The sequence below is a fragment of the Panthera uncia genome (assembly GCF_023721935.1).
Source record: "Panthera uncia isolate 11264 chromosome A3 unlocalized genomic scaffold, Puncia_PCG_1.0 HiC_scaffold_12, whole genome shotgun sequence".
Classification (NCBI taxonomy): domain Eukaryota; kingdom Metazoa; phylum Chordata; class Mammalia; order Carnivora; family Felidae; genus Panthera; species Panthera uncia.
This window is the reverse complement of record NW_026057579.1, coordinates 29480828-29490824: the sequence shown is the minus strand read 5'-3', so window position 1 is coordinate 29490824 and position 9997 is coordinate 29480828. Positions and strand designations below refer to the sequence as shown.

Sequence of the window (9997 nt, the reverse complement as noted above, 5' to 3'; positions counted from 1 at the left end):
GGACAGCTAATTGCTAAAGTAGCAGCTTTCTGGAAAGACAGAAACATTCTTTCGGATGCAAGCTGTGTAATGAGGGAGTTGCTTGACTAAGCAAATTTTGGGTTAATGGAAAACAGACCCTTCTGTCACCATGAACAGCGTCTGCCTGCGTTACGATGAAATTGTGTATATTGCTGACTGCCCTACATTTTTGCATCAAAAAGAGAGCAGAGAGATGACATTTGCAGTAATTTGGCTAAGGGCTATAGCAACCTAATTAGAAATGTTCAGTGCTACAAGTTCACAAAATTGTATTGTGGCAATTGCTCTTGAAAAATTCAATTCTGAAAATGCAATAAGCAAAAGCCAAAACTGGTAGATAACTTCACACATGTTCTGATGATACGTTCTCTATTAGAAGTCCAAACACAGAAACCTGCAGGCTCCCAAGGCAGGGAAAGGAGACCCCTGTGTTCTTAGAGCCAGATTGTCCTGTCAGGGTCACCTCGTTCCTGGAATCTTGGGCCTTGCCTGCACTTCCTTTCCTCCTTTCCCCTGCGCCACGCCCCCTGCCCACCACCTCTCCACTCCTTCCCCAACTTTCTGTGGGACAGTGGCTCCTGAACTTCAGTTAGAGTGTACAAGAATGACCTGGGAGGGTTGGCTAAATTGTCCATCCTCTTTGGATATGTTTCTCTTCATTCATTCACTCAACACATGACTTTGTCCACTCTGTGCCAGTCACTACCTTCCTACCAGCTTTTAATATTGTAAGGTCCTTTTAAGAAAGACTGTCATCAATTCTGTCACTGTAGTTACAACAGTGCCCTGGATGTTATCTTCACATGATGGATATGCAGTAAGTATGAATCGATTTCTTTCTCTATACCAATGGTTCTCAAACTGGCTGTACCTCAAAATAAATTTAGAGAGCTTCTAAAGCACACCAGTGGCTGAGCCCTATGCCAGATCAATCAAATTAGAGTCTCTGGAGCTGCTGAGATAATTCAATAGGTAGCTGGTTTGAGACCCACTGTGCTACATCACTGGGTCTCAAATTGAGTATGCAAAGGGGGGTCAGTTCGTTTTGTATACTTTGAGGCTTCAGATCTAGAAACTCCGATGCAGTAGGTCTGGGGACACAGGACTTATTTATGTTAGGATTCTGCTTTTGGTACAGGTGGTCATGACATGACCTTTGAGGAACTGCTCTTAGAGCAACCTCAACTAGGTAAGGATTTAAGAAACTTATTTGTATGCTGCTATACATGCTAGTCCCTCAAGCTACTCATCTACTCATCCTTCAAGACCCCATGCCCTCTAGGGAAACTTTGTGATGTCCCCTCCCCAATATTTTTACTTGTCTCTGAACCCTTAACTCCTGGTCTGCTTATTGATATAGAGTAGCTAACTTTTATTACCCAGGTGACTGAATGGCTCAGCCTGGGGTCAGGGCTACTACTTCCAGCGATAACCTTGTGGATCAGGGAAGAAAAATTCCTTCTTAAGTCAAAGTTCCTGCCCTGGCATCCTGTCGCATAGCCTACAACCAAGGCTTCTAGACTTCATGTCCTCTCTTCTCTTATCATCATGGAAGCTGGAGTCCTGGCCTCAACCCCCAGCCTGGTGTCTTCATTAACAGCAGCTTCTACTCCGCATTTTTTGAATTTCACCCGTGTGTCAGCTTTGCTGCAATAACAAGCGATCTCACAATCTCAGTGGCTTATAAAAACAGAGTTTTATCGCTCAACCACATGACATGTGGGCCGAGTGGCAGTGTGGCTCTGCAGCTGATCCAAAATCTAAGACAAAGGAGTACAGATGCTCTCTTGGCAGAAGGAACAAGGGGACTACTGAGAGAGAGCATGAAAAGTGTCATGAAGATTTGCTCCAACCTAGCATTGTGTCACTTGTTCTTCAACCTCATTTGTCAAATAACAATTACATGGCCAAGCCCGGTAATGAGGTGGGAGCAATGTTCCCAGAGAAGAGACCCACAAGTTAGGTGGCGAAGGGCAGGAATGTAACATCCTTTTATAGGGAAGGGGGAAGCAATGAGCCATGCTGGCTTCTGAGATCCCAGTCACTCTAAAATCCCTGCATAGGAAACTACACCTGTCCTTCATGTTACCATCCATGAAGCTAATTACTCCAGATGCCTACACCTTCCAAATTCTGCCTTTTGGACCATTCTCATGTAGGCACAGCTGGATCTGTCTTCCTGGCTTCTTCATAGGAACATTCTTCTTCTTCTCCAGCTTCTATTTACTTCCACTGTGTCTGTTCAACATAATCATGACATGTTCAGCCACTCCCTAAAACAAGGGCTTCCTGTTTTGTATAGCCCATAGCACTGCCCTAATGGACTAGGATCTTGATCCATGGAAACCATGCCAGGGTATCCTCCATTCCAGTTCCACATTCTACCCCTGGGGAAGGATCCCCACTGGCTATGCTCTGGATTAGTTGACCCCTATGTGTTGGGATCTCTGCTGTTTGGCAACTGCTGGGCACTTGGTGGTGGAATCTCAGTCTAGAATCTAAGTGACTAGCTGTGCCCCAGCCAGCTTCCCCAGTTAAGGAGGCCAGGCTCTTTGGGAGGAGAAAGTGACATGCCTGGATCTGGATGTCCTTGGGACAGAGGTGCAATGTGAGGGAACCCCCCCCCCCGCCAACACAGTTTTATAGCCTCCCTGCTCTAGTCATGCTTCCTCTGAAGAATGTTTGTCAGCCACTGGGCCCAAAGCATGCTCACCACCCCAGATGGTCCTGGATCACACCAGGCAAATGGGACCCAGGGTAGAAGTTTTCTCTCTTGTGTCTCTTATCATATCAGTAACCATATAGCATCCGCAGATTGGCTTCTTGGTGTGCAAGAGAGAAAAAGTTTGCCAACCAATGCCCTAAAATAGAGCATTTCCTTTAAAAAGTGAGCTTCAAAACTGTTTCCGAAAATGATTCCAAAGACGCATTGTGTTTCGATACTCTACCTGGCACAACAGTTATAAAACGAGTATGAAAGTGATTCCATCTAGGGCTGCTGATTTCTTTTTCATTTTCAACATGGCCCAGGAGATAGGTCCAGGCCTGCAGAGTCTGCTTCTTTGTTTTTCTAAGTACTGATTGAGATACAGGGTAAAAATGAAGTGATAAGGAAAAAATGGAGGCTTTATTTGTGGCCATTAGCATTTGCCAAAAGCAGGGTTTTGTTGTTGTTGCTGTTGTTTTTCTGGATTTATTTAAGACTGAGAGTGTAGTAACTCCTGAAAGTAAACACTCGTACCAACTTGGCCATGGTGCTTTCAATTTCTATCTGGCCGATTCCATTCACCATCAGTGGTGAAGATTCATCTTGTGCTCTGATTAAAACGTGTAATCAGATTCTTCTTGTGTCTTCCTTTATGAAGGAGGAAATGGGTTTACAAGGCTCAAGGAGACTAGACCTAGTTGAGCTCATAAATGTCCTTCAAAAAGCACATGGGGGTGGGACAGCATTGAACGGTGGTTAAGAGACTAGATTCAGCTATGCCATGGAATTCTCATGTGACTCTGTGCAATTTAACCTCTTTGTGCCTTGGTTTCCTTGTCTATTGGTTGGGTATAATGATAGTTCCAATCTTATGATCCTCAAAAAGTGCTGGCCCTTCCACTATGCTGCGCTTGGACCATGAGCCTCTCAGATGAATAAGGTGTGCACATAGTTCAACAGGATAGAGATGTTGACAAATGTAACCATACAGTAAGGTAGGAAGTGAGACATAAGGAAGTACAGATTATGTGTCATAACCATGAAGTCACATATATTGATAAGTATTTAACACAAGCTGTTATAAGACATTGTATAGTTAATGTATTACTATGTGCTTGGCTAAACACAACTACAGAAACTTTAGAGGGAAAGTGTGTATTTAAGAGACTTATCAATCATGCTTCACTAGCCTAGCTATAAGGCATATCACTATATAAGTACACTATATAAGTACACTATATCACTATACACACATATCACTATATAAGTGCATCAGGAGAGCTGAGCTTCATTCCTCCTTGGGACCACTTCTAGCCAATCAATCTTGGACAAGTTTCTTAACTTTCAGCTTCCATGTCTTCCCGAACAAATGATCCCTGCCCTAATTCACAAAGATGTAAGGATTAAAAGAACAGAAAGACCAAAGTGTGTTGCCCCGTCTCTGTTAAAGTCTGCTCAATGACTGGGATCTACCTATCCACACACGTGTCCTGCCCCTATTTTGCTGCCTGTTTGTTGAGAGACGGCCTTCATAAGGGGAGGGACATCATAGCCTTTGATTGGCAGAGTCACTAGCAGAGCTAGCCTGACCCTAAGCAGTTGACCAGATGAGGTAAAATGGTTAATATAATCTTGGGGCAAGAGATGAAAAATGATTAGTTTGAAGTGCTTAAGACTGAATTTGTCGATGCTTACCTACTTAAAAAAAAAAAAAAAAAGAGGTGTTAGTTGAGCAGTTACCACCTTACTTACACATTGGCATCATTGAGGAGAAATTTTCTGCCCCACCTGAATGCTGATTAAGAAAGTCTTGAGTGGCTCATAAGAATCTGTTTTTCTTTCATCCTAGGATGTCTGATATGCAGCCAGCTAGTCTATGTGCCCTATTTGTTGTGTCCAATGAATAAAAGATGGTTTTTACACACGGGGCTGTTGGTTACAAATTCTTCCTATTAAAACTATTATTCTCAACAGATCAAGAAAAGACCCCAATTGAATTTTTGAGCTAGGTCAAAACATTATTTTTATAAAATATTTACTTTATCTCTTCTCTGTTAGCTAAGAAGATATCATACATCTTTTGTGCATTCTTGTCTAAGTGGTTTGTTTCTACAGTGGCTTTTAGTTCTTTTACAAACAGCTTATTCCTAGAACCAGAACCTTCATTCATCAATCACCTAATTAGTCAATAAAGTCACTGCTTATGACAATTAGCCAAAGTTGTTTGTGTGATCTGTCATGCCATATTTGGATTGAGGTGGAGGGAGGTGAAGAAGACTGTATTAGATGTTGTATGATGACATCAGAGGGAAGAAGATGGAATCATGCTAGAGGCAGGATCCATTCTGCCTCTGAGATAGAAACATCAGTCTCCATTCAATTGATATTGACCACTTGCTTCATGTGGTTAATGCGTCTCCAGGGAAAAATGTCTGTTGGGGGTAAAGTGCTTATATATTAGTGTTCTCCCACTGTGTTGGAAACTGCTGGAAGGGCCACGTGGCCTTATCAAAATGAGGGACCCACAGCAATCCATTCAATAGTTTTGGAATTTATGTTTCAGAGTTTTCTTAATGGGACAAACCCATAGAGGATGCATTCAATTTACATTTCCTTACGGTAATTTTAGAGCCTGGGAGTGGTTACTTTTTCCATGTGCTTCCTGGTGACCTATTGTCTCAAACATTTGTAATGTACAAGCCAGCTTGATACAAAGGTAGTGCCTGAATTCAAAGTGAAAATTCAGTTTCAATAAATATTCTTAAATATCTGTTGTAGGCTTTGAATTAGGCTATGTCTTGGGCTTCCAAAATTAAAGAAAAGTAAGCTCTCACTTTCAAGTAATAGCATGATTCACTGGATAAGGTATATAGTTTGGGAGTCAGAAGATCTTGGTTACAACCCTTTTTCCAACACAATCTGACATAAATGTGCAGGTAAACTTTTCCTTTTGGAGCCTCACTTTTTTATCAATGAAATGGAGGTAATGATACGACCTACCTTGCTCAACTGTTGTGAGGTATAATAATAATACATATCTTATACTCCATTTGGCAACTTTCACACTATAAGTTCCCAATAAATATTAGCTACTAGTATTACTAGTTGATGACAGATAATATTTTGATTTTACGGAGATATTTACTAAGAATAAAGATAGTTCAAAAAAAGACATAATAGATATAAAATTCTCACCTCTCATAAAGGGAGTTATTGTAAGATTAAAAAAAAAAAAAAAAGCAATGCACACAATGTCCCAGCAGGGTTAGCACAATTAACTCCTACCAGGTAAAATAGCTTCCAATTTCCAACAGCTTTCACACCTGTCTTTCACAATGGGAAAATGATTGGGAAAGTTCAACCATTTGTCTGGGGATACAGCTACTCAGTGGAAAAGCCAGAAATTCAACTAGGCGCATTACAACCTCTGAACTACATGTGCTAAGTGCTTTTTGGTTGGAGGTTGTGGAGTTGGGGGGGGGGGGGGGGTTGGTGGGGAGAGAGTGGAGCACCAATCCAGGAACCAGGAGGATCTGAGTTCTCCAAGCAAGTCCAAGCGGTGTCCAAGGGCAAATGATTTCTTTCCTGAGCCATGTTTTTGGGTTCCTCCATTTCCCACACTCTATCTACTGGATACAAGTACCTGAGGGATAGCATAAGGAAGGGGTAATGTACTGCCTTGATTCCTGGACAGAGCATCCTTCCTGATCTGCCCGTTTCCCTACCCATGGAGGACAGACAGCAAGCCTTCCTGTCTGTTGTGCAGCCCAGATCGAGACCTGAGCCACTAGCCCTGCTTCTTTTGCAGCCAGCCTCTTACTCTTCCTTTGTCAAAAGAACCTCCTAACTAAGAGCTCCTAGTTTCCCACCTAGTGTATACTTCAATGATGGATGACTCAAAAGCCTTTCAAGATCAATTGTGTGTCTTAGACACCCTCACTGTCTCTAAAGTAAGAAATCCAGTGAGCAGTGCTGGGCGTATCCTTGGTATTCAATAAGTATGTACGGGTGGATTAACGAAAATAAAAGCAAGATTAAATGAAGACACTGCCTTGCCATTTAATAAGTATGTGAAATTAAGTCATGCAAATCCTGTGTCCTTTCATTTACTCTTTTTTAAAATGTACCTTCCTCCCCAAATGACCTTGTATTAGTTTCTTATAGCTGCTGAAGCAAATTATCACAAACTTAGCGGTTTATAACAACACAAACATATTCTTCTATAGTGTGGGGGTTGGAAGACTAAACCTCAAGTGTCAGAAGGATGCATCTCTTCTGAAGTCTCTAAAGGAGAACGTAGTTCCTTGCTTCCCAAGCTTCCAGATGTCACCTCCATTCCTGGCTTCCTGGCCCCTCCTCTATCTTCAAAACGCATGATTCCACCCATCTGATTCCCACCCATTGTCACATCTTTTTTTCTTTTTAAAATTAATTAATTAATTAATTAATTTATAGAGCACAAGTTGGGGAGGGCCAGAGAGAGAAGGAGAGAGACAGAGAGAGAGAGAGAGAATCTCAAGCAGGCTCTGCGCTGTCAGCACTGAGCCCATGTGGGGCCAAACTCACGAACCATTAAATCATGACCTGAGCTGAAATCAAGAGTTGAATGCTTAACAGACTGAGCCACCTAGGTGCCCCACATCTTTTTTTTTCTTCTAACTTTGACCATCTTGCCTCCCTCTTGTAAAGGCTCTTACACTGTCCCACTCTGATATTCCAGGCTATTCTCCCTATCTCAAGATTCTGAACCACACCTGCAAAGTCTCTTTTGCCATGAAAGGTAGCCTATTCACAGGTAGCATATTCACAGATTAGCATCCAGAGATCTGTGGGGGCCCATTATCCTGCCTACCAGAGTGTCCCCCTCATTCAAATTCTGTGAAGATTATAAAAATTTAAGGGGTGATGGTACCTAATTTTTGTTTTTATGCCTATAACCAGAATGGAGATAAGACAAAGCATTATTAATCTTTTTCCAATGCACCAGAGTTTAAAATTCCCTTTCTTTTCTGATCACCTGGTTCTGTAATCATTTCCCCTCTCCCTACAACATGTGGAAACAGAGTAATTGCTAGCCTCCTTTTTGCCCCAGAGTGGAGTATCGCATTGGCTCCCAACACTATTTTCTTATTTATAGTATTAACCCTATTTGACATTTCCAGTTGTCTTCTCCATTACTCATCCCATCACTTCTACAACAGGAAGAAATGGGACTCATTTAGAATTAGGAGCTGAGGGGTGCCTGGATGGCTGTTGGTTAAGTGTCCAACTCTTGATTTTGGCTCAGGTCATAATCTTGCAGTTCATGAATTCAAGCCCCAGATAGCGTTCTGGGCTGACAGCACAGAGCCTGCTTGGGATTCTCTCTCTCTGCTCCTCTCCAGCTCTCTCTCAAAATAAATAAATAAACTTAAAAAAAAAACCAAAAAAAAAAAAACAAAATTAGGAGCCAAACTCAGTGGTCTGTAGGTAACTTTCAATCTCTCAGATCCTGATTCTCTTCTCAAACTCTCTTTACTGTGCTCACTTACCCTGATAGAGTCAGGTGTATAGTTAGATACTGACTCTTTCACTCACTTACTGCAATTTTTGTTTCTGCTGGAGTTTAGATGGGACACAGTGTTTCTCCTGAACACAGATCTGAAGGATTCTCCCATTTGTTCACAGCTGTTCAGAAATCTCCTAGCTATTTGTGACCATCTGAAAATCACACTCTGATTTTCATTAGCTCCCTCGAGATCCAGTTTGATTTTCCTAAGTGCAGAAATCAATATGAAGCGACCTCATTTTTAGCTGGAATAATTCAAATCATCTAAGTGAATTCAGAAGTCATTGAGAATCCAGAAAAAAAAATATTAAAGGGTGCTTCTTATGGGTTGAATTGTGTCCCCCCAAAAGATACATTGAAGTCCTAACCTTAGGACCTCAAGATGTGACCTCATGTAGAAACAGGGTTGTTGCTGATGCAACTAGCTAAGGTGAAGTCATTTGGTTGTGCCCTCGTCCAATATGACTGGTGTCCTCATTGGGTGAATTTTGAATGTAGAAATAGACATGCAAAGAAGGAAGATCATGTGAAGACAGAGAGCAAGAAGAAAGGCATTTGACATCAGATGCAAGGATCGCAGCGATACGTCTACAAGGAGTACCTGCCAACACCAGAAGCTAGAAGAGACAAGGAAAGATTCTCCCTTAAAGGCACTGGGGAGAGAAACCAACACCCTGATCTCAGACTTCTAGCCTCCAGAAGTGTGAGACAATACCTTTCTATTGTTTTAGGCCACCTCGTTTCGGTGCTTTGTGTGATAGTCTTAGGAAACTAATGCAATGCTTAATGCACTGATAATTTTAGAAAGAAACTGAACAAATGCTCCTTCCGTGTATTGAAAATAATGACAGTACAGTGATGATGAAATAGCAGTTGTGACAGTAGTAATAACCACCATTTATAAAATTTACAAAATCCCTGTTTGTGCCAGGTACTACCTAGATACTTTCATACATTTTTATTACAAAGAAACTGAGTCTCAGGTTAAGAAGGTTTTGTGAAATAAGTGGCAGGGGCAGGATTTCAGTGCAAAGCCCTCCCTTTTGACCAGCTCATTCCATTTTTCTGCCTCCAAACATCAGTGTTGGTGAACAGACTTATTTCAAAGGCATTTTAGGATATATCTATTTCAGCTTCGTTGCAGATTTGCCCTGTGAACAAAGTAAAAACTAAGTTAGAGGAAAGAAGTTAACTTTTTGTGAGCACCTAGTGTTTCAAATCCCAGGTGGACCAGCATCATTGATTGTAGGTATTTAATCCTCACAACTAATAATCTCACGAAGTACTATTTCAGTCTTCACCCTTCATGAGAAAACTCAGGCTCAGAGGGACCTGAGTGACTATTTTCTTAATTCTAAAGTGAATAGAATACAGTCCCTGCACTACTGTTAAGCAGTGCTCTATTTCAGGGGGAGAAACAACAAACTGTGAGCTAGAAGATCCATGCTATGGAATTCTGGCCCATGACTTGGTTGTACATAAACCTATGGGTTCTCTCTTTCCCAAAGGATAAAATGTGGACAGGATCCATTTCTCTGCACCCCTTACAGAACTGTTATAAGAATTCAATGCAATAATATTTAGAAACCTGTTGTATACTGTATAACATATGCCAACCTAGGGCCATTTTGTTTAGAACCAGAATGAGAGGGAAAAGATTGTACTCATTGAGTTCCAGGGAACACTGCAGACACAATCTCATTGAATTTTCACAACAAGTA

General features: G+C 41.5%; 1 long non-coding RNA gene across 1 annotated transcript in view; it reads right to left on the bottom strand.

Annotated features, from left to right (window-relative positions):
• Positions 1-9219: 9219 nt before the first annotated feature.
• LOC125937665 (uncharacterized) overlaps positions 9220-9997 on the bottom strand; it is a 73268-nt gene continuing 72490 nt past the window's right edge. Inside the window, exon 3 of the long non-coding RNA XR_007462461.1 lies at positions 9220-9427. This is a non-coding gene — a long non-coding RNA (uncharacterized LOC125937665). The remainder of the gene's footprint in view (positions 9428-9997) is intronic.